The 26032-nt window shown below is 38.3% G+C and overlaps 1 long non-coding RNA gene across 1 annotated transcript in view; it reads left to right on the forward strand.

The window, feature by feature from the left end:
- Window positions 1-11291, forward strand: part of LOC118646500 — a 55644-nt gene extending 44353 nt beyond the window's left edge. Inside the window, exon 2 of the long non-coding RNA XR_004964064.1 lies at window positions 9425-11291. This is a non-coding gene — a long non-coding RNA (uncharacterized LOC118646500). The remainder of the gene's footprint in view (window positions 1-9424) is intronic.
- Window positions 11292-26032: the final 14741 nt, after the last annotated feature.

Here is a 26032-nt window from a genome sequence, read left to right on the forward strand (position 1 = left end):
TTCGCGTGTGCTTTGAGTTTCACAATGTAATCTATGGGGCGTGGCGAAATAGTTTTCGATTTCTCGGCCTTAGAGCGACGGAATTTACGACACCCGACGTTTTAACTTCCAGTTTCTTCCCGCTGACGCCCAGCCCACACCGTCCACCTCTATCACCCCCTTTCTCCCTTTGCCAGGACGGGGACTGTGCCTCGGGTGCGGGTAGGAGAGCCCTGGGTGTCCTAGCTTATCCTCCTTGTGAGAGAAAAAGGAAATAACTGGAGCACACGTGTGTACACATATATTCCGTGTGCGGCGGAGCTAAGCCGCCAACGTGTGCCATAATTTCAAATTGTATCGAGGCGATTTAACCGACCCACGATCCTCGTAATTTTAGAATAATGTATTGCACATTCATACCCTCTTACTGCTTTTCTTATGTTGTCTGACGTCTTCTATGCGACTATGTATGTATCCGTGTGTCTCTTTTCATGGATAGTAGTGCACGGGTGAGCCAAGTCGTGCTCGTAGTTTCTTTTGCATAATATAATTGATAACGCTAATAAATGTTTGTTAGATATATCTGGAAAGAGCAGAATGCGGTAAAGTTTCACTATTTTCGATCATTTATAAGCAAATCGCGAGTGTGATGTATATTTACAAATGTTTATTATTAAAATCAAGATGTCACATAAAATAGAATTATAAAAGCATAATTCTTTTACCGTAAAATTTTTATTTTAATTAAGCTTAAACTTGATATTGAATACCGGTTTTAAATTATCTGTTAATTTTGCTTTTAATGTTATATAATTATTGTAGATAGTCTTGCAATTTTTTAACTTCCCGCGTTAACATTTTTAGTCTCGTGTATAACAATAAAAATATTAAACGTAGAGAACGATTTTGCGATGCAGATAAATTTATTGTTTCGTATATTTGCTATAGGGAATTCAAAGAGAGCTATTTATCCATGGACGTCAGAACAGACGGTATAATGGTAGAACAGATAAAATAGTTTCGCTTCCAGAGAAATTCTCGGAAGCGGAAACCTGCTGGTTTTGTCGAATTTGGGGCGCGGGCGTAGGTCGCTGTTTGAATCTGAGCTTTCGAAAAATACAGAGACGAGATATCCTTTGTCCAGGCGAAATTCTATTTCCTCATAAGTTATGTATCGTGATGGATGATATATAGCGTATATCTGTATGTATAAAATGGGTTGCACTTCATCCCGAAGTTGACAGGGCAAAAATAGCTTGGAATTCCGAAAATTATGTGTGTAACATGTTATCGTTTCACAAAATAAAAATAGTAAAACACAAAATATTTTTTTAAAACTTTTGAAACAAAAATTTAAAACAATTTTATACAATATACATTATCCATTGCAGTGTTTCTGTCTTAAATGGGTTTTATAAATGGATAAAAATATTGTTAAGTAATGAAACTGTATATATACTTTTTTGATTTTTAAGATGCTTGTTGAAGTGATCATTTATTAATTAAGTGGAAAAATGGAGAAATAAATGTTTAATCTGCCTTTTAATAAGATGTTTGTTTGCGAAACGAGATAAAAATTTCATGATTATTTAATTATGTCCATTGTTGATTTATTAGGCGATTTTTGTCGGAAGTTTTAAATTGTAATTTGAGCTAGATCATCATTTGTCGTAGATGTCCAGGAGCCGAGTATTCTTGAATAAGAGATACGGCTAGAATGTATGCGCGTGTCGGATTACGTAATGAAACACTGCGCTTCAACTGCGCTTATACTGCAACGGCTCGATGCAGTTTTAATGTGAGAAAAAGGAAAAATATAGAGACGCTGTCTCGAAATGGACGCGCATAAATAGCGTGCATCTATCCCGAGCAAGATGCATTAAGTATTCATCTTTTGTTAATAGAATTTTATTCAAGATTTCATGAAACTTAAATAATAAAAAATCTTAACAAAAATAACATTTTCTTTACATTAAATAACAAATCATATTTTTATAAAACACAAGACTTGCATTTTATTTAATTGAAAGAATGATTAGTCTTTTTATTTTTTTATTTTTGCCCTTGGGAATTTCCGTGAAGCTTAAAATAGAGGTTGCAGTTCTATACAAATGTAATTCTCTCCAATATGAAATTCTATTTGCAAAAGTTGAATAATGATTAAGCATTGAAAAACTTTTGTTATTACAGATTATTGTTCACAGGTACAACAAGTGCACAACAGAAAGCTATGGCTTTCATTTATTGTTGTCTCGCTATGCACATTATATTATTCCTGTTTATTATTCTTCCCTTTGGTATCTTGAAATTAAGTCGCAATATTCTTACATCTCAAATGTAATCCTCGGCGACTTATTGGCGTAGTGGCTATAAAGAAATATGAACGGGATGATATTGCTGCACATCGCCCGCGACGATGAGAACATCCATTTATCTGAGACGGAATCGTTTGTAAGCATACGCTGAAGCAGAATACGCGATGCTGCGTTAGATTTATGAACGATCAAAGTCTATGTGCAGCACGTATAAAATCGGTGAGCTCGTAAATTTAAATGCAATTATCCAGATACAGTTTTCAGCGAAAATTCTATGGCAAAGTGTACCTATCACATATAAATAAAGTTCAGGTTACTTAAGAAGATCGTTCATATAAAACTTGAACATACGATACGAAAGCTGATCAAGAATAAATCACATTGAATTATCGTCTTTAAGGAACGTTTTTAAAACAGAAAATTTCAATTATGAGAAAGAACAGACAAATGTAGAATAAAATTTAAAAAATTCTTATTTGAAACGTCTAACAGTCGATTGAAAAAATAACAATTGATCAAATGTCTCTTAAAGAGAACTTGATTCCCAAATTTATTCAAGAATTTGTAACAAAAGAAAGTAAAATATTATTCCTACGTAAAAGAGTTAAAAAGACATCGAGACGAGACATCTGACGGAGGAGGGGAGGGAGGAGAAAAGGTTCACAAATGGCACTCTCATTTTAATGGGCAAGCTAAGTGGCGATGAATATAATTAGGGTCGTCGAGATTGGCCGTTTTCGGGTAACAAATCTCACGATGACGAAATCGTTGGTGGCGCAACGGACATAAAAGTCCCCCCTGGACACTCTACTCAGGAGCAACTGACAGGATAACGCTTGGCAATGCGCCCGTGTTTGTTGACTTGAAATTTAGCGGCTGGCGATTGTTCTGGCTACGTGCCATTATCTGCTACGTGCGAGTCGAATCGCGCGCGCGAGAGAGAGAGAGAAAGAGAGACAGATAAATAGACAAATAGATGGAGACCGAGGGTAGAGAGAGGGAGAGAGGGACAGGGTAGAGTCTGCCCTTCGTGTCCTGCCCTTTGGAATGGGGGAGACGTTAAATCGCATTACCATCCGGCACGGCGATGTTATTCATTTGCATTATTATTTCTCGCGCGAGCGACCCTGAGTTTCGTGCCCTCTGCGTCAGTGACGCGCAACCCTCGCCAGCCAGCGCCTGCGACCACATTTTCTCCCTTGTTCGAGCTACTTGTGCAAAATGGCCTACGTCTCGAGTAAATTTAGTGACGGAAAAAAAGTTAAATTCATTTCGATCCCCGCGTCTCATTTCACCCGCTGAAAGTATTCCGAGAAAGATTTTGCCGAGTTTGCTTAACTTAAATTTTAGCACGGCTCACTTTTTATACCTTGTATATCCCCACTGAGAAAAGTATCTGGTGAAATTAACCAGAATTCTGGTGAATAATCGCGTGATCAGATTTCCGGTTAATCTGACCAGATATTTTTTTCAGTGTAGCCAGAATTCCCGTTAATCTCACCAGATATTTTTCTCACTGTCGAAAGGTAGACTTGAAAACACGCGGATGAAACGGATCAGTATATTTTCAAGAGTACGAAAATTGTAATTAAATGCAACGTTTAAGATAACGTTTGAATTTAAACAGTAGGAGTGAAGTCCTAATGAACGATTTCGGTGGTTGTGCGCCACTGCTTTATATTCTGCTCCATCTCTTCCCTATCGCCTCGCACATCTCACACCCATCTTGGAGTACTCACGTTCGAACCTAACACATTGCGACAAGGATAAATTCGCGGCTTGGTATACCGGCTCCGTTCACGATTTTTCCTGGATATTTGTTACTCCATGCGCGCAATCGCTCGCAAATCGGAAATTCTCTCGGTTGTCGATCGGATTTTAAAGCACACAGCGGAAGTCATGCCACCGATAGATCTTATTATGAGAAATTTGTCGCGCCGGTTTTCGCCGATTTTTCCATCGAATCTCGAATCATAAAGTTTTAATTGCGTCCCGTCGGATTATTCTGTGTGAACGTGTCCGCGATTCGAATTCCACTTAAAATGTAAATGCGGCATCAGTGATCTCCCTTATTTTTTTTTTTTTTTTTTTTTTTTTTGAAAGATACGCGACATGAGGGTGATCTGCACGTGTCGTTCGCGTTATACAAATACGTTTTTCTTTGTTACGGCGATCATTACGCGCCCCGTCCCCTCTAAGTTTAGGGAGGGGGAGGTTTAACGGAGCTGACCGCGAATATTAGAAATTCGCCACGTTCGGGCGTGCATATGCGGCACGACGGTATGCAGCACGCGTAGCACGATAATGTTCACGTATCAATGCAATATAACCGCGCGCGTGGCGTCACGCTTCCCCGTCTCGTTTCCGGCCGTGATGGCGGTGTAAATATTAAAGATAGCACGAGGGCGAGAGGCGCCGCGCTGCGCCGCGCCGTCTGTCAAGATTAGACGCCACCCTCGGCGCCGCCGCTGAATATAATGCTGCAAAAAGACGGAGTGGGACAGGCGTGGAAAAAGGGCGGACGAGATCCTACAAATTACTTCTCGCATCGAGGTGGCTGGCGAGGGTGGGACTCGTTCAGTCTGATTTCACCCCTGTCTGCGCGACGGAAAGAGCATTTTTTGTCTCACCGCTCGTTGATCCCCTCCCTCCCTTTCCCGCTGTAGTACGTCGCCCCTGCGATGCTGGGGGAAGCGCGACAAAGGAATCCTCGTTTGACGAGTCGCGACAAACGCTTCCTCCTTTCGAGGACATTCTTCTGAAGACTTTAAGTGGCCCTCCTCGCTGCTGCCTGCAATAAACTTGGCGAATTATTGACGTTTGTACCGCTAATTTCTGTTCCAGCACTTCTGATTTTTATGAACACTCATTGTAACGAGTTCTTTTAAGATATAAACACACTTAAAAACTACTTAACTTTTTGTTAAATTTGTAAAATGTTAAATAAAGGAAAATGTAAAACGACGTGAAATTAATCAACTAGGTATATTCTAATAAGCTATTTTTATCAGCTTGGATTAAATTTAATAGTTTAACTCATTTAGTGTCTCCTTTCACTTCTGGTTTTAAGTTAAATATGAAAGTTAAAGCTGAGTTCTATTTGGTTAAAGTTAACCAACATCGGTGAAATTATCTCATAAAATATCAAGGGTTCGATCGAAACATATTTAATTTTAAAGGGAGATGAAATATTGAGCGGTATGATAATAACTGTCTTTCATATCTCAGAGGATTCTGAAGTTTTCTGATTGCTCTTCTAAAATTCATACAGTTCGCACGTGTTCAATTTTCCGATTAAAGGATCAGACAAAATTAAGATACCTTTTTTTTCCATCGAAAGAGACGTCATTACGCGAATTATGATGCACGGCGCGTACAAATGAAAAAGCTACTTCGGTAATATATTTCAAACTACCGGCGTTGATGCACACGTCAACGTAAAGTTATATCGAGGAAAATGTCGCTATCGGTTTTGCTCGAAGTGACTTTGAAAGCCTTCTCTTTTTGCCTCAATCTATCTCCCTCTTTTTCTCCATCTCTATCTCTCTATCTCTTAGCAGATTTCGGAATCGTCTTTACGATTGCAGCGTGAAATCCATTACCGTCCTCATGAGGTGGCATCGCGCGTACATCATATTCCTTTGAATTTCCATAAGTGCGGACACTTCTCACCGCCGCGGCTCTTCGGGCGAGATGCAAATGGCTAGGTACGTAAATGCAAATCCGCCGAGCGGACGGCACGGACACGACGACGAAGACGGCGTCCGTTCTCGGATTTGGCGCGAATTCTGCAACGCCATTACGCTTCGTTCACTGTCATTCCACGGGTGACTGGTTTGTCAAATTGACGGGGCTGCACACCCGTGCATAGCACACCGTAACTAAGCGCGTTTTAATGAAGCCGATGGAATTAAGTTGCGTTTAAAATTATTATCGTTTGCTATACAAGAAAGATTTCTATATAAGAAAAAAATGAACTCTTTAAATATTTCGAGATGAAAATATAAAAGTTTTCATTTTAAGGTAGTTTTATCATCTAGAACTGGATTTTTTTTTAATATAGCGCGAGCCTGCCATAAACGTGGTAACATCAGTTGATCTTACTCGTCACGAAGATTGTAAATATATCCTGCATTATTAAAACGATAGAATTACAATATTTTAGGAATGCAAATTTCCAAATCTTATAGTTTAGATTAATTTTTTGAATCAAAGTAATAGGCCATTTTTTTTAAATCTACTTTCTTTAAATCGTTTAAAGAATATATTGGAGTTTTTATGAGAAATTTCAGGTAAATTGGTTAAAAAATACGAATATAAAATTTGCAAGGGTCTGTGTCTCATATACTTCAGCATTTAATAACCTATATTTACTTTAATTTTTCTAACAAAAATGTTTGGCAACCCATTTTCAGTTAAAAAAAAAAAAATAACCAGCTATATCAATAATTCGAATTTATTTCTGGGTTTTTGTTTGACGATAGAACTATTGTTTTAATTTTTTTTACAAAAATAATCGGCAACCGATTTTTAATTTTTTAAAAAGTAAACACTAGTCGGACAATATTATATATAAAAAATTGGAATTTATTTCAGAACTTTTGTTGGACGATCGAACTACCTTGTGTCATAAATCTTAAATTAAGTGTATGCGCCAGCTATTTTCGGCAAGATCGGAGTTCGTGGTGTTCGCCAACTTGTAAGTCATTGCCAACAACGCGCCGGGTACGTACGAAACTATGGGGATGGTTATGTATGACCGATGTGCCGAACTACCTTGGATCTAATCCAGCGTGCATGCTGCGGCATACATCAGTGACTGCTAATGTACCGGCGCTGCTCCGCGTGCGTGCACACGCTTGCGTTCCGCAGTATGGAAACGCGTGCACGTATGCACGCGATAATTCCGATGGCTCCACTTTGGTATCTAAGCTTGTAAACGGACGGAACGACGATCGTTGTGCTGTGTCCTCACGGACTGCACTCGCGAATCTCGCAATAATCAGATAATAAAAAAAAAATCCTTGAAAAAACCTAAACGTTTCCACGCGCATATTCCAGTTTACTTGCGCAATAAAAAAAACGGAAGTTAAAGAGAGAATTTTTCCAAATTTCACGAGAAATATTTTCGGAGTGAACAATAAGGATCTATATTAAAAGAATCCTTAATAATGCATCAACATATGTCGACAGCATTCTTCGCATGAAAGTCAATTTCTTATTCAATTATTTAGTTCATTAATTCCTTTATCGTTTTACTTCCAGATAATTTTCTCGTAATTTGAACTCTCTGTATCTCTGATCTGTCGATAGCAGCGTCGGACGAAATAATTTGATTTCTAAATACGTGGTGTAATTTGTTCTAATCAATCGTTTAGTATATAGGCGAGGTTTTCCGAACTAAATTCGAAGCTGGTTTCACCGAGCGAATTATCTACCCGACAGTATTTTAACGATCGGTAGTATTAACACGTAAATGGTAACACATGGTAGCATCCTACCGCGAGTGCATCTGCGGTGAATAGGTGTAAGAAATCTTATTGCAACAATATCGAATCACATCGTTTGCATATGACTGGGTGGCACAAGTGCACGCAAATGTACAACAGCTACGTCAATTTACTGTGTATATAAATTACTTACACTTACGGGTAATGGTGCTTACGTCTATAATGAGAAGAATTTTTCATGTTACGCCCGATTCGTATCATTAATTAATGATCTTCGTTAATTTTATTTATTTAATTTCCGTTTATTAACGTTCTCTCAAATAGCTTGAAGTTTACTCGCCTGAATTAGACATGACACTCGCGTGATAATTTAAGATACATTGTTTCGAGAGACTTCGCGATTAAACAAATTTTATTCATTTTTTAAATTAAGAGATTTATGTGTTTTTAATAGAAAAAACCCTCCATTTTGTACTATAATTAACATTTTAACTTGAAAACTCAACATTAGCACATTATATTATGGCGCATATTAGCGTTAATTGCATAACTATACTGGCTACTAAATGATTCCATGAGTAAGCACTAGATTTTCTCACCTAATAACGGAAATTTTAGAGTGGCCATAATACAAGAGTCATAATATTATCTCTCATCTAATAAAATATTAATTTTGTTATATATTATATATAGCATATACGTATACGTTTTGTTTATATGAAGTATTCGAATTATGTCAGTTTGATTTACGGCCGAAGCCGCGGAACACGATCCCCCATCATAAATAGAGGAATACCTGTGTGAAAAGAATGAATGTTAAATATTCTGATTACGATATTAATGCGAGAGCTGCATTCTCGTTGCCGTGTTATATTATAGTCGACTACTGTCGCCAAGAATATTCAGGCCTTACTTTCATTACTCCTGCTCGGTAAGGGTTCCCCCGAGTCAGTACTATATACGATACTTTGGTAAACGATACTTCTGGATGTTGCATTAGCTTCAATGAGTTACGGTGTGTGCCATGCGTCTTACCGGTGCTCGCTCAAAGGAGGATCGATCGAGTGTACGTCGCGTCCGAACAGCGTTGCAAACGAGGCAACTGCTTAACTGTGGGAGATGCGAGTTGCGTCCCGATGTGCGACATACTTGCAGTCAAAGTGAGTCATTATTGGACGCTTTGTCTCGTCTCGCGGGCGATGAGAAATTCAAGGAACTTTACTTTAGGTAACCGCCGCGCGCGGCGGAAAGTTTGCGTTTCCGGCGAGATGAGTCCTTACCCCCTTCCCTCCCTCCTCCCCCCATCGACGGCTCCCCACACTGGATGCTCTTTATTTTCGCCGTGCTGTCGCGAAGTTGATGATTCATTATTGATGCATAAACTTCGAACGCATAACGACGATATAGCGGAACGAATAATTAACGGGAGTACATAGTGCAGGAAGCAGTGCTTTTGCGTAATCATTTTTCTTAACAAAGAGAGTTTTCACGGGGTGATTGAAATTTAAATATAAATGAAATAGAGATGCCTCATCGATCTTTATCGAAGAGCTGTATTGCCGAAGAGATATTTACATAATTTTATTATAAATATTTAAGCAAAATTTAAATGCAACGGCTGTATTATCTAGGAAGGATGTTGAAACATGCCGTTAATGTAGTCCGATAATTTTTTTGCAGAGCGAGTCCGGAACAGTGAGATGCGGGCGAGAATATCGCATTCGGGAATGCAGCGATATAATCCCCCAGCTTCAATGGATAATGATGATGATGATGATGCCGGAAACTGGCCCGCCAAAACTTAACAGCACGCAAGTGGAAAGTGAGAGCCACTCTCGGCCACACTCATTGAGACTTCGTTCCTACAGTTTCGGTAAGCTCGATATCGCGTGACGAAACTTATTGGAAAAGTTCCTCTCTCCTCTTCCCTTTCTCACGAGAGTCGGAAGTACGTTCGAGTGGATTTGTCGTTGTTACGGAATAAGGATGAAACACTTGAAATATACAATATTGTGGTAATAAAGATGGACTTTCGTAATGAGAAAGAAAGAGGGAAACGTTTCGTACGCATGCCGTCCCTTCGCGGAAGTTCGAATCGGCACGGCGCGCTGGTTATTGGAAAAGTTTCCTTTCCACCGATAAAACCTCTTAATTCATGGTGATTTCCCATTGGCAGGTGCTAACTTAATAATCTCCTCGGATTGCCGGAAAATTACGACATAGATTAAAACATAAACTTTCGCTCTATATATCAAGAGTGAAAGGCAATTTTAAATACAACTACAATTGCGTTGCGGAAATGGTAGCCTCAATTGTGTCCGTATTGTTTGACATTTATTTTAACTTCTGTCATTCATTTCGATTCCTTAAATTCTTTTACGATATGAAATAACTGTATGCTATGATAAAAAATGTAACGATGTAACGCGCTTTTAATTTCTTATTACATATGAAATATGAGAGACAAAGAGAGATGGGAAGGGAAGGGGGATACAGTTCTGTAAAGTATTCTCTTTATTTAAGGATTAGGTGGCTGCAATTAGAAGCAGACGTTACTCTTGATAAAATAGTCACGAATTTCGTAGAATTTCTCGGAATAATTACTGTCTTGGTCAAAAGAAGGCAAGCATTATTCTTTAAATGAACATTAACCTTTATGCACGATAATAGTCCAATTCGAAATTTATTTAATGTGATGTAAGGAACGGAATATTAAACGGGGAGTTATTTTATAAAATGTTAAGTATTTCGAATTGAAAAAAAGTCGCGCGAATGGTGTTCATTTTTGTGACATTAGCGTGTCTGTTACGCAGCTAAGTTCATGTTATAAATCACGCTTTAATTCCATTCGATTCGATTTGTATTTGAATAGTTTACACTACGAGCAATTAGTGATTATCAATCGGTATAATCTTGTAATTTTTTAACGGCATAAAATAGATAGACGCGTAAAAACATCAAAATAATTTATCGCAGTTGTTTTCTCACAGGTGAGACACAATTCGCGAGCGAGATAGGTTGAGCGGACTTATATGAAAAAATGTCTAGACGATGTTAACGCATTAATGTAAAACAGCGGATTGCGATACAGATAACGAGTGCGCGCAACACGAGTTTGAAACGAATTGCCGAGATCACGACGAGATAAAAGAAAGGGGAATCGAGATATAAAGAGAGAAAAAAAATCTCGCGAATACTGCGAGGAGTACGTGAGGGCAGTACGCGAGGGGATATTAATGCGCTCTCGGATCGGACTTGGCCGGAGGCAGAGCAACGCTAACCGAACTTCAATCGAATTAACATACGAATGGCACTCGAGTCAATTGCGAAACTTTCATTTTAGCCGAGCAACAGCCTAAAAAAGCCTCTCCGCTTTCTGTTTTCGACAAATACTTCGCTACGGAGTCGTGTTCGACAACTTTGCGATTATTCGCTAGATGACTAGAAATTTAATTATTTATTTAAAATTGGTCTTAACGTATTATCTTTCAGTTACTTAATAGGACGATATTTGACAAGTTGATGTTTTTGCAAAAAAAAAAAAAAACAATCAAATTGATAAAAAGTTAGAAATATAGGGTAAGACAGATAAAAGCAGATAGTATGGAGTGGACTACTAATATGGAATAATTTATTAATTTTTTAAAGAGAGCATTGTATTCAAGTATTTTGTATTCAAGTGGCAATCGCTAGAAATTGTTGCAAAATATGCATAACGAATTTTGCACGATAATAGCTTTATTCAATACGAGTACTTTTTTACTTTTATTGCTTTATGGAAATTTCACAGTACATTGCCTTAATTATATTCACAAGTAAGCTCACAGTAAGTTGTTTAATAGTTTGTATATCTCTATTACGAACAATTAGTGATTATCAATGATAATCATGTTATTTTTATGATAAAAAGTAATAGAAGATTGTTACATGTGGGAACACAAATAATTTATCGTAGTTTATTGCTATACGGCAATTTCGTATTACTTGCCTTCTATGTTCATCAGTTTCAAGAAGTGAGAAAAACAAATTTAAAATCGTATAAAAGTAGTGTGGTTGCAATTTTAACATGTTCTTTAATACGCTTTTTCTTTTGCGGAGAGAACAATATAAATATGTGATGTGAGAATATTTATATTTTTAACACGCAAGAATAAATCTCTAAAAGATTTATGCCTCGTCTTGGATTAAAAGAAAGAAACAAAAATTAATAGTATTTTATGACTTATCAAAATTTATTAAAAATAAAAAACGCGTTTATAGATTCAGTTACGACCATTAATTAGATATAATATTAATAATTATTAAAATGCTTAATATATTTTTGTAATATGTTTTTATTTCTTTGTTCACCAATTTTTTTTTCAAATATTTTATATGAAAGTAGTATACAGTTACTGTTACAGTTCTCATTAAACGAGCAAGAAAAAATGTCTCGCATTCGTAATAACGCGTTAGTGAGTGCTGCGCCTAGCAGTTTCGGAGTATATCTACAAACAGATACAGACAAAATGACGACGTATTACAGTCAGCTATTAATTCAGACTTATAAAGCTTAAATTAGGGACAAATTTAAGTTAATGAAACGCACATAACACAACGTAAATACAAAAAATTCGGAAATTTAAAAACTACTTAATGTTATAACTTAATGTATTAACTTAATGTTATAAAATTGCCGTCTTCGATGACTGCTAAGTTATTAAAATATCAACATTTTACGTAAACATGATTTAATATTCTACGTATTAATTTTTTATTGTTTACCATAATGGTAAAGTGTCCAAAATTTTTCATGTGACAGATATTAAATAAAAAGTAAACAAAAAATAGTTTTGCTAATGTATTTAAAAATTTAGTTAGTTAGCTTTATAGCTGAAAATAATTTTGCTCAACTCCTAAAATAATATAGATATTCAAGCATAATAAGCAATTGTGCAGCAGTTTTGACATTTTAACTTAAATATCGTAATTATCTTCATAAACTGTTCAAAATTATTTTCAAATCTGTTGCTAAATTTTTAGATACTTTTGTAAAACCATTCTTTTCGTGCACTGTTTTCTTAAATTTCTCATCTGTCACATAAAACAAAATTGAACATTCTTATACAAAATATTTATTATAATTCGTGTTACGAAATGCATAAATTTACAAATGATATTATTACATTGGTGCTACATATATTACAAGTATCTTTTGATTAACGAAGATTAAATCGTTAAAAATAGTAACATGAATAGTATTTCGTGGCTTTCGTTTCGTAAAATAGCGCAGTAACACCAAGCAGATGAGTGTGCAGGATGAATTACTGTGCGGGACTTTCCCTTCGTGGATAGTAATTGATTCGCGTAGAACTAATTACACTGCATAATTAGGTACGCTATAACAACTTGCGTCGCTGTAGCAATTTGCTTTTGTGATAAGAGCGTAGCGTGATTGCTGCTTCTATTTCCAACGGGATAAATCAAGGTTATCGCGTAAATCTAACATCTTTTTTACGAAAAGGGCTTCATAAACAGAAAATAAGTCTTTCACGTTGTTATGAGCAATCACAGCCTTCTGTCCACGATGTACAGTATACACTGTAGCATCAAGCTAATATCTATATTAAACAAACTTATATGTGATAAAAATGGCTCGCGCGAATAAAAAACTCCATTACGCGCGCCGCATACAATGTCCCTTCACCGTCTTATGAAAGTGACTTTCAAAAGCTATTGTATCCTATTTCTCAGATAAAAAGAATATTAGATCTATTTCATACAAAATTTAATATCTTTTATTAGAGTAGGTGATTATAGTAGATGACAGTGATTAATTTATAATTTTAATGTAATGATATTAATTAGGATTTAATATTTATTTTTTAGGCAAGATATTATAAATTATATTTTGTATTTAACAGTTTAAATTTAATTTTAATACACAAATTATACATTATTCAATTGAGCATGTATATTATTAGTCAGTTATCGCATAGTTATATGACACAATATTGTTGCATCATTAACAAATTGGGATAGGAATTATTTTATCTAAAAAAATTAACATTTTTTAATATAATAACAAAGAATACAATAGAAAAATTTTGATTTTCTAAACAGAAATACGATTTCTGTTTATAGTAATTAATTTTTAAATAAGTCATACATTAATACAAAATTAAATCGATATTTTCTACTCATATCTTTTTCAATAAGTACACACCCATAATTGGAATTGAATTCGTGCAAATACTTTCGCGAAATTTAACCGCCAAATTTTTAACGGTTAATTGTATATTGACAAGCTACAATGAATCGTGTGGAGAACCACTAACAACATCCTTATTAATACGATATCCGTTATTATTATCCAGGCACTCATGTGTAACGCAGCCTCCTGAGAGCTTGATTAAATCGCCTTTTGCGGACCACCGTGTCGCGGTCGACGCGGTTCGTTCGAAAATCCCACTTACCTATGTACACTGGTAAATATGTACACGTGTTTTAGACCGCCACAAAAATGCCTCTTTTAAATTCTCATTTAAAAAAAAAGATAAATAATCATATTAACCGACAGTAAATCCAATATTTCTATAGCAATATTTTAAAAAATTCGAAGAAATATTATCATATTTCTTATTATACATATTGCTGCTTTAAATTCACCTTATTGTAGCAAACTTGACTTATTTGTTAATTGCTATTCTATTAGAGAAAGAAAAAAAATTGTATCGTTGCGCATTCTCGTATTCCTCCATGCAGTTTAACTTTGACACATGCGAGTTTGACTCGGTGCAAAAAAGAGCAATTCACCATGTAAACGATTAAGAGATGATTTCTGCGTGTAACGGGGAGAATTTCTGGCGCGATTGTCATGCGGCACAATGGGGGAGGGCGCCATCGAGACCGCTCGATATTCCGAAGAATAATTTATCATTTTGCGGCGAAACCGCCGCGCCGTCGCCGACATTCGCGTTTTCTGGCCGCACCCCATGATAAGGGACAAAAATTATTCAAACGTTTAGAGGGTTTATTACATCTCCCTCGCGAGACGGCGCGACGTGGCACGCCGTTCCCGCACGCTGATCCGTTTTGATTTGTGGCTGCCGTTACATATACTTACGGTGCGAAACGCGCCCACGTCGATTGTCGCCGCGTTTTCCCTTTCGTCCTGACACAGCTCGCGTAATTTACAACGTGATATATTTAATACGTATTAACGGGGGAGATTATTAATTGCGTTGGCACGGCGCCACCGCGCTCTAAAGCTAGAGGCGTATTTTCCCGCCTCGGCCGGCATGTAAATTCTCACAGCTCGAGGGGCGCAGGGGGGAGGGGGAGAAGTAGAAAACAATGGGAATGCATGCGCGATTTTTGGAGCGGTAACGTTCGCGCGACCGCGCATTCTCAGGATTTGTGACACTGGAAGGACTTCATTGATATTAAATGCCGCTACACACTCGCATTCGTTACGGCGTTTACTTTGTTGCGCGTCGTCGCACAGGACCGGACTAAAAAATTGTACAGTGTTAATTTCGGCCGAATTCCGCGCGAGCAAAAGCAAGCCTTCTCCTAGCTCGGATGCTAATTTTATTTGCGCAATTAATTCTCGCGGATCTAGGCGAGATCCATCTCGCTGATATTTTACCTTCGTGATACGCGTCAGTAATTTCAGTAATTTGCTCTAATGCTACGAATGGATGTCTGAATAATCGTACAGTTATACTACTTTCGCACACGTGCAAAGAGTATTCCATAATTAAAATATTTGCAATTAATAGAGCGATTGATCACAATTACTTCTTTTAAATATTAAACCTCTAAGGAACACGCATATTATTGTCACAACTGATACATATCATAATTTATATCAATTTCGATAATTTGTATAAAACAGTCGTTTTTTCGTATAAAACAGTCACGTACGTCGCCTTTGAAAATTTAACGCGCTTATTGGCCTTTTGCAAGGAGTTATTACCCCGAAAGATTATCCGCGACATGTTTATTTTTTTATATTTTTTACCGATTGCAGTTCATCGTTGCGGTTTTGTAAGCTCGAGAGCGGAATGGCTGCGCGAGCCAGCCAGACTTTAAAGTCACCCTTAAAACTTTATCGCCTTCGTATACACATTTAGGAGCGTAGGAAAACGCGCGGCGCGCAAAAGAATTTCTCGTGCCGGAGGGGCGCGTAACGTGACGCACGTAGCGATAGATTCTGTAAATCCCCGATACAGTTACGGCTCTCGCTGCTGGAAATACGAGTGGGAGCACGCGACGGTGCGATTTAACGATCAGAAGAGGCGCGCGCGCGCTTAAGCGAGAGAAAGTTCGTCTCTCAAACTTTGGAGTCCCGCAACTCCCGTCGTCGTCTACCTGTCCACTTGCCGTTTACCGTTAGTACGACGTTATACCGTTCGAAACATGGATAAAGTCTATTATTGCTTCGCGGCCTTCGGCTACAAGATCTCGTGGGATTTCGAGAGTCGTCGTTTAGTCGAAGATCGGATCTGGCTTGCCGTACGGGTACCGGATTCTAGACCACATGGTTCGGCTTTTCGATTTTAGCTCGCGTAGGAACTCGCGGAAAATTCGCGATTTACGAAAAGCACGGGACGATTGATTCTTCGAGTGCAGCAAAAGGAACCGCTAGAGTCAATAAAGACCATGCTTACACAGCTTTAGGCAACGGCGAATTTGCAAGAGTTCTTTCAGTCAGTTTCTTCTCGAGTAATTTAAAAAAACCTATGTGTGAGAGAGAGAGAGAGAGAGTGTGTGTGTGTGTGTGTGTGTGTGTGTGTGTGTGTGTGTCATTTTATATATGAAAAATTTAATTTAGAATTATATACTTTATTTTGCGATATTTTTAAATTATATGCTTGACAATTGGAAATAATGACATATTTTACATATTCTTCCTGAAAATATAATATAATCACGTGCGTTCACATGAAAATCACTATGCGAGAACGCGAACACGTTTACGTAATGCGACAGAATGGGAACGACCCGCGGCGCCATTATTTCGGCAGTGAATGAAATTAGGAGCGGTTCCCGTTTCGCAGCGGAATTCCAAGACGGGATTCCTTAGGCGGGCATCCTTCTGTAGTTGGGTTACCACGTAAATTTGTGCTTCTCGTGTGTCGACGAGGTTGTCGGGCGTGCCAGAAAGAGGGAGAGAGAGAAGCGCGTAAGAGTCGAAGCCATTTACGCAGATACACTTGCGCGAAATCTCTCTCGAAGGAGTTTCGCCTCTGTTTTTAGGAAATTCCTGGTGCATTCCGCTTTCGCGGAAATGCGCTGCCGTTTGAAGATGGATGACAAATTCGCTTCTTCATTGCTCTCTCTCTCTCTCTCTCTCTCTCTCTCTCTCCTTGCAGATACAGAGATTGGTTCCGGCGGCAAGAATGCCGGACGCGCCGGCGGCGTTTATCGGAATGGAAATCTCGCGACGCGTTTCTTCGACTCCGGGTTTCGAAACTTTGATCGCTCGCGGCTTTGTATAAACTACGCGAAGTTCGCTAACTTCGAGGAGGAGCTAGCGTGCGCGCGCGCATGACTGTAGATATGAGTGGTGCATTTTGAGTTAAATGTAATGCGGAAAGTTGAAGGACGGACGCGAACGTGAGACGGTGCGCAAGAGACGGAGGAGGATTTCAGGTCTACGCCGGAGAAACGTTGAAAATGAAAAACGAACGAGGAGAAAGAATTTTTTCCACATTCGCATAACTAGGCAAAAGTCCGAGGACGAACGCGAGTGCATAATTAAATGCATACGCAAATCTCTCTCTCTCTCTTTTTCGAAAGCTGAATCCAAATTGGATGGAGTAACATCCGGAGTGTAATATATTCTCCAAGAACTAATTTCTCATGATATTTAAGTGCTTTCTCAAGAGCACTGAAAACCTCCGTATTCACGTTCACAGCACTGTGACTAATATAAATATAATAGGCAGCGTATGTAGAAGGATATTTTTAAGGCAAATTTGTCGGAAAGTAGACTAGCCAATTAACTTCAAAACGCTCGCACACTTACATATATATATATATATTTTTTTTTCTCAAGTTAAAATTAAATTTAATCCTGTACACATTTTCTGTACACATTTTTATCTTTTGTTATTTAAAGCTTTTTTGGTTATATAATTAATCTAAATAATTTAATTGCATATAAATTTGAGCATAATATTCGGATTAAAGCAGTTTGAATTTTTTTCGATTGCTTAAGTATTGACTTATTCATTATTAGGTTGACAGCAATGATTTTTTCTTATCGATAAGAGGGGAAAAAATTGTTTTAATGCTCTGTTCCTCATGTAACAAATTGTTGTGACTCTATTGCTCTAAAGTCGGTGCATCTGTCGAATCTCCGCGAGATTCCATCTTAAAATGTCGCGACCACGAAAGCGAGCGGGATTCTTCAAAAATGAAAATATTGGAAAACCATTTGAAGCGGAAATCCCTACTTCTAGATGAGGTTTAAAGATGGAACTGTTTTGATAAAGTTACGTTTGATGGATTTGTCTTGGCTCAAAAGTAAACTTTTGTTACGATGTTTTATAATATTGAAATTTTTTGTATACACATTCGAAATGAGCTATCCGCAAAAAATACAAGTGTGATAATATGTCATCTGTCGTGGTTAATAAATTGAAAAGTTTTCAATTGGATGAAGTTATTTTCAATTCGCAATGTTTTTATTTTTAATGGAATATAATTTCATGATTTTTCTGTAACATATACAACAGATACATACATACATATATAAAATTGATAATCGTTTTTTAAATAAATTTTATAATTATATAATAAAAATAATAAATTTATCCTAAAAAATTACGTAACTCTTTTCCTCTAATTTATCTAAAATTGATAAAATACTTCAAATTACGGTTGACATATATTTAAATATATATTTTAATTTAGATATCTACATCTGAAATGCTTCAATTATATTAAAAATCGAATGTGCGTCAACATGTATTATAAAAATATTACCTTTTCTCTATAGAAACTTTTATTAAAATTGAAACTTCAGAAGAGATAATATTTTTATGAATGTTATTTGATTATTTAGATTATAGAAATATATAGTGATCACAGATAGACCTTTATTTGATCATACACTTTATTATTACTTAAAAAGAATTCATTGATATTATTAAAAATTATTTGAATTATGACTTTACATTATCGTTATGAAAAATTGTTATTTCAAATTGTCGATATAAAAAATATAAGTAATGGTAATGGCGTTACTCGTAACTCGTTATTTCTCATCCCTGCAATGGTGTACATTTATTCCGCACAATAACTGTCCAGTTATCAGTGCAAGTTTGGAATGGGAGGAGGGGGGGGCGGGAAGAAGGAGAGGAGCGTTAAAGTTCGTCCTTTCCTCGAAAGATGCAATCGAGTGATGGACGACGAGGGCACGATCCATTTTAGGAAATTAGACATTTGCATACTAAACGTTGCTATTTTCATCGGCGGTCACTCGCGCGTTCCTGCTTTACGGTAACGCTCCGGATCGTGCCGTGATGCGCCGCTTTAAAAACAAAGGGAAAAAAAATGAAGAAGAAAAGATAAAAAAAGAGCGAACGCTCGCGCGCGAAGACAAAGAGAAAAGAAAGAAACGAGAAAGAGAGACAGAGAGAGAGAGAGAGAGAGAGAGAGAGAGAGAGAGAGAGAGAGAGAGAGAGAGAGAGAGAGAGAGAGAGAGAGAGGACGGTTACGTCGTTAGGAGGCGCGTTGTAAAGCTCTGAATATCTCCACGCTCGCTTGCATACTGCATTAATGTCTCCCGCGCGTTTAGCCTTTCATCGATCAAGCCGCGTTTGCAGTTTCGAGTGACGATGTCCTCCGCTTCAAAGGGTCCTTTGCCAATGCGGTTACGAGTTTCATCAAAACTTTGGTCCCGCCACGTATATAGTTGCGCGATAGCCAGGGCCCGGACCAAGTCTCGCCGTTATAATGCCGTTTTACATCGTCGCATTATCTCCATCCCCGTGGCCGATGCGCGAAGACGCGTCCATCACCTTTAATATCGTACATTTTAATACCTGCGCTTTTCCCGTGGGATCACGCGGGCGTTAATGAACGCCCGTATGTTTTATAGGCGCGCTGCACTTCCGCCGTGCGCGCGAGGGGAGCCGCGCATGATTAATTCGCGTCTGAAACTCGAAGCCCTCTCTCCCTCCCACCTGCCGATTCGTTTCCTATGAAAATTGCTAATTAACGATTGCGAGGTACGGACGTGGGAATTTCGAGGTAACGAAAATATTTTATGCTTACGTTACAGTTTAGCGTTCTGTCTCGGTGATAATTGCCGGAGCCGATACGCGCGTTTCATTCCTGAAATACAAAAGGCAAAAGCTCGATTATAATGTTACCTGAATTGAACGTTACAGTTGTGTTGCTGATTTTTTTTGATGTTTCCTCTTTCGCGACAATTTTAAATGGAGATTTAAGCGTAAATGCGAGGTGTGCGTTCGATATATATTATGCGTAATATATCGAATTTTTAACAGTTTGCAGATCTCTCTGTCGGAATCGGGTTAAAATCAGAGCTGCATTTTCAGTTCATAGCCGCGTCGGGGGAATAAGAACCGCCATTCTGATGTAAAGTTGCTACACGCCGTTTACGTTATCATCGCGCCGTCAATAATTCTGATGCCGGAGATACGTGTGTGTGTGTGTGTGTGTGTATACGTGTACGTGTGCGCGCCCGTGTATCGCTAATTCTCTCCGAAATACGTCAATCTTCGGGGTAGAGCCGAGCCCGAGGCCGATCCTTAATACTGATAAACACGGGAAAGCAGGCCGGGTCGACCGGGGGTCGTTCTTTCGGATGGTGCCGGGTCGTTAATAAATTTGTGTTTACGGTGTCTGCGTTTACGTTGCGGGAGCATTTTTACCCCTTTAGCCGACGCGCGTTGCCGCGCGCAACCCCCTCGTCACGGACATAAATATTCCCTCGCCGGTCTTCCGAGTTGATCTGGGCATTATTTGCAATCTCATAAACGAAATCACGCGTCATTTGAGTTTAATCGCGGCGTGGACGCCACTCTGTATCCCATCCTCCTGTCTAATCTCGCTTTAAAAGCAAACGGTATCTTAATCTTGTTTGTTAATTTTAATGAGAGAAATACACGTAATACGTTGAATTTATTATTAATTAAATTGTGAATTTATTTATACTCATATTGATTTATTGAGATAATTGATATTAAAATTTAAATTGACACATGAGATTTCGCATCTCAATTCGCTGACCATTTGTTTTGTGTAACGTTTTTCGAAAACGTAAGCTTCGATCGAGTCGATAGGTCGAGTGGCAAAAGTCGGTCGTGCAAATTTATATAGGCTAAGTGGCGAAAGTTAAAGTTTAAAAAGTTTAATTCGTATCAGTTATAAAATTACCGAGGTTGAACTTGTAAGTTATGTTCCTGAGTGATTACGCTGCTCGAAGTTGAAGTGTTATTTGGAGCGAGGAAATTCAACATGCAGTTTTACGTATGTAATACGTGGTATACGTATATCGAACGTGCCGAGAAAATTTGACGAAAGAATCGCGTTGCATTCGGCGTCCGCGTTATATACACGGACGTATTTCGATTGCCGGCCACGCGCTGTAAATGGTGCAAATTGGCGCTAAATATTTGCATTTTGTCGCGCGCGGTATTACGGCCGAGCGTTATTATATGACGCGCGCGTTACGCGTAATGGGAAAATGTTTAATTATTAAATTGCGTTATCAATACGCGCCGGCCGTCGTATTTAATTAGTCGGAATCGATTGGCGTCGTAATGCGCGGCGCGGGACAAAGGGGGAGGGGGAGATGCGGGTGAGCCGCGACGAATATTGCGTTAAGCGGCACTTCCGCCGACGGTGTCCGAGTTTAATTGCGAAATCGTAAGGCATAATTTTGCAGTTATCGCAATACGGCGCGGGCGACGCGCGCTCACCGCTCGGGCGGCATACCAACGCGGTATGCGACCGCGCTGTTAAACTCGCAATAATCTCAACTCGTTCCGAAGTGAACGAGTTGGGGGAGGGGGATGCTCTATCCTGCAAGATTCCGCACCCGCGGATTTCGACCGAGCCCACGACGAGAGAGAGAGAGAGAGAGAGTAGTGCTGAGCGGTGCTCGCTCGTCCTTTGCATTGCGGCCGGGTTAATGCTCGACGTCTGCTGCCCCATACCGCCGCGCCAACCAGTAGGACTTCGAATTACAATGGAAGCATGAGAACGCCCGGGACCCCAGACATGCGACACGGTTGCTCGATTGGGGTCTGCACCGCGGCGTGTGTTGCGAAATGCTCACGTCAGGCGTCTCTTTGTGTGCAAATCGCACGAAAACTGTCGCGATTCCTCTCATAACGTTCGAAACGTGATGTTAACTGCGGTTCGACGACTATGCACGAAATGAGGTTTCGCGTTACCGGCTATTGACACGAATTTGCGTATTTATCGCAATAAACGAAACACCCGTGATCCGTGAAATTGATACGTGGATTATTATACGATTGTAGAGATCGAAGTATGTTTTCTCTATACGTTATTTGTTTTTTCTCTATACGTTACGTACTTTGTTTATCATTGTCACTTTCGATGCTTGAATCTTTTATAGTATTTGCAATGTTAATTGCATAGGTCTGTCAGGAGTGGTAGTTTTAAATAAAAGAAAACCCTTGAATCGATAGGAGTTCGATTAGAAAACGATCGACCTCGTTTTACACCGACAAGGATATAAGAAAGAACGGCGTCTATTTGACAATGTGGAAGAGCGATCAAACTAAGGTGAAATTTTTCATCGGTGATCCCTTTGAATACTAAAATAAGCATAATGCAACCCCCGGAAAGAGATGGAGAAAGTAAGTGAAAAGAAGACAGACAGGAAACTTTATTTTCTTTTTTTTTTTAGTTACGGTCTTCGTTTCGTAACAAATTGGTTTTGCAACATACGCTGATTTTTCAAATTCTTTGTAATGATCGTTATTTGCTTTAATGTATTTCGACGTCATTTTACGAGAACAAAATTTATCTGGATTGTAAAATTAGTAGTTTACTAATTGTATGTGTATGTGTATGTGTATGTGTATGCGTTGTACTTTAGGTTAAGTACCGAAAGTACAACGCATACACATACACATACACACATATAAAAGTAGTTTTCAGAATGTGATAAGATAGATAGTTTACATACCAAAGTTTCCTTGACTAGACTTGTCAAGTAGTAAAACAATTCAGGTGTGTATATATAACCGTAAGTGCACTTTGACACTCGTATAAAATAGGTAATTTGACGACAATGTAATTGCCGAGATTTGGTACTCATCACCTGCTTCGATTAGCATATAATACTTTTTTTTAATTTTACACATGACCACAATTTGAATTATAATATAATTTATTATTAATTACGATACACAAAATATAAGTAGAATTTGTAATACTTCTAAATACCCCCAAAAAGAGACAAATAAAACATTTGACACCGACTATTCCGCGTGAGTGAAGCGTATTATTCTTTATATTCTTGAAAAAAGCCGTACATGTATCGATGTCTCTGGAAAATACAATTGTTATATTTATTGCGCGTCAATCACGGTTTATTTCGCCGTTCAATCGGGCTTTCTAAAGACGCGTGATTGATGGTCCCGTTCTCGGCGAAGAGAATGAGCCTCAAATCCCACGGCGTTTCACGAAAAAATTGATCAGCGAGCGGAGTAATCCCGCTGGCTTATGCGCGACGTATCGTCGGCTACAGGAAAGAACTAAATTGGCCATTAGTATCATTAACGTAACACCCGTCGCCCCCGCCGTCGTCTCTCGCGAACGTCTTCGAGTCGGTTCGACATTTCGATTTAGAAACTCACGCCGTCTGAACTTTCCCATTAACCGGTTAATTTGAATACGTCCCGCGCCGCGGCATGTGACTAATGATCGAGCTTATTGATCTCGGCCTTGATGCATCGTGCTTGGTGCTTTAGATGCACCATGATGACGCGACCTAGAAACGAATATGGCCTCGTCTCTTCTTCCAAAACTTCACGAAAATTCTGAAAAAATTCCTCACATTTGTAATCAGCGTCAACCTCGCGTTGATTTTGATTAATAATTACGGATTTTTTTATCATCGACTATTACGTTCTTCTATCGAAATTAACTATTTTCGTACGTGTTTCTCGCTAAAGGCGTTCAGGTTAAAATGCTTTTTTTTTTAAGGATGTTTGTGTATTCAATTATCAATTATCCATACAAACGGCTGAGTAATCGGTTACTCTTGTAAATATCTCTGACATATAAACTCGATATAAAATTTATCGTATTGTTTGCAAGATAGCGAATAATAAATGGCAGCATTAATCGGATAACTACCGAATTATATTCTGAATAATGAAATTTAGTCAGTGTTCGTTTGTATTGGTAATTGGCTTCGCTCCCAAATTAAATTTATAAAATTTCGTAACCACATATTTATTAAAAAGGTCACTTAAATTTCTGATAATGAAGTGAAAATGTGTAAATGCTATAGAGTTACGTATTTCAGTGTGCGCAATTTACTCTATTAACGTTATATTTTATTAAATTGTTGAATCGTCAAAAACGACAACGTTTGGATATTATCAGTTACCGAAGATGAAAGACGTTAAAAAATAGTCGTGAACCGAAAAACGTATTATTTTGTTAATTTAATTATTCCTTGCAATAATAAAATTCACACCCGAAATTAACAAGGAAAGATTTTTCTCTCAAATCGTAAAGGTGCCGCGAGATAAAGCTAAAGGAGCTGGTTGAATGGCATAAGGTACACGCGAGTTCGAGATTGGGATGGAAACATCGGCATGGAGATAGCACGATAATGAATTCGATCATCGTGAAGAATTTCAATGAGGAAGCGCATCGGCGCCAAATCAGTCGCGGGAAAGAGAGATCCCAACGTAAAAGAACTTTTCAATCTCTTCTCGTGGTCCTGCGAAGGATGAAAGGATCCCGTAAATCGTGCGATTCGTTTTACGTCCTACTTCAGAGCCCAATGTTTCTGCTCCACCCTTCCTATGCCCTCCTGAGCATAGGAACTGGGAAGCCGCCGGTCGGTGTCACGCGAGGGTAAAGAGGGTAAATCAGTCCTAGACACTTGCTTTAACGAGAGCGAACGCGCTCGTTTCCCAAGTACAAAATACCCCTAAGGCAGCAAAAGGACTATTTGGCCATTCTCAATTGACCGATATGCGAAATTCTTTAAATCGATATAAAATCTTTAAAGCAGCATGTCTTCTTTATTTGTATCTGCACTTAATTTTTTTAAACTAAGAATAATAATTGAAAACTGACCATTTTTTCATATATAATAAATCTGTCATTAAAAGAGATATTTTATAATGCAATTTTTTAAAATGTTTCTCAAAACAAGTAATGCAAATATAAACGACACAAGATTATTTTTATTCAGCATTGAAAAAATAAAAAAGTTCTATCTAGAATAAAAGAGAAATATTTCTTATGTTAATCTTTGTAAATTTACATTAATTTTCTCCCAATCGAATCCATTTTTGAAATGAGAGAGATTTAGGTCGCATATTAAAATAGAAAAAAAATATCTGTTACCTGTATTTTATATGCAAGTGTAACTACAGCGAATAGATTCAAAGACTAGTGTTTAATAAGAATTAGCATCTTATTTGCAAGTCTGCATTTATAAGTGCGTTTATTAGTATCAGATTTTTTATTAGCTTCTACAAATTATACAACGTCGTGGAGTATCGTGCAAGCGTCTTTTCACGATAAAGTTTCGTAGTTCTCATGATAATGACATTTCTTCGTATGGGCTAAGTTTTAAGGGAAATAACCGTTAAATATAAGAGACAAACAGTAGTGCAATATACGTAGAATGCATTTTATGTCGCGGTGGCAGCGCGTTAATAGACGAATTTAAAGAGCTATTTGACAATTCACTTTATTGCAATCTCGCGATGTGAAATGATTGGGTGATTTAGTCAAAGGGAACGAGGACGCAGTCAATCGGGAAGGAAACGTGCCGACCGAGAGGGAGAGGCGGGGCGGAGGTGAGAGCGAATGCGGGAGGAAATACAAGAGGCAACTGGCACCTGCAGAGCAAGCGAATCAATAGCCTCCTCGTAAAGATTTCCGTAAAAACACGTCCAAAGCGGGAAGTTTCTTTGCGCGGCTCCGCAAACGAAATTGCGGATTTAACGAACCCTCCCGATTTTGAATTAATTCGGAAACGACAGCGTATTAAATTCCTTTAATCTTTCGAGTCCTCGTGTCTCTCGGGGGCAGGGGACG

Source organism: Monomorium pharaonis, chromosome 7, assembly GCF_013373865.1.
Source record: "Monomorium pharaonis isolate MP-MQ-018 chromosome 7, ASM1337386v2, whole genome shotgun sequence".
NCBI classification, from domain to species: domain Eukaryota; kingdom Metazoa; phylum Arthropoda; class Insecta; order Hymenoptera; family Formicidae; genus Monomorium; species Monomorium pharaonis.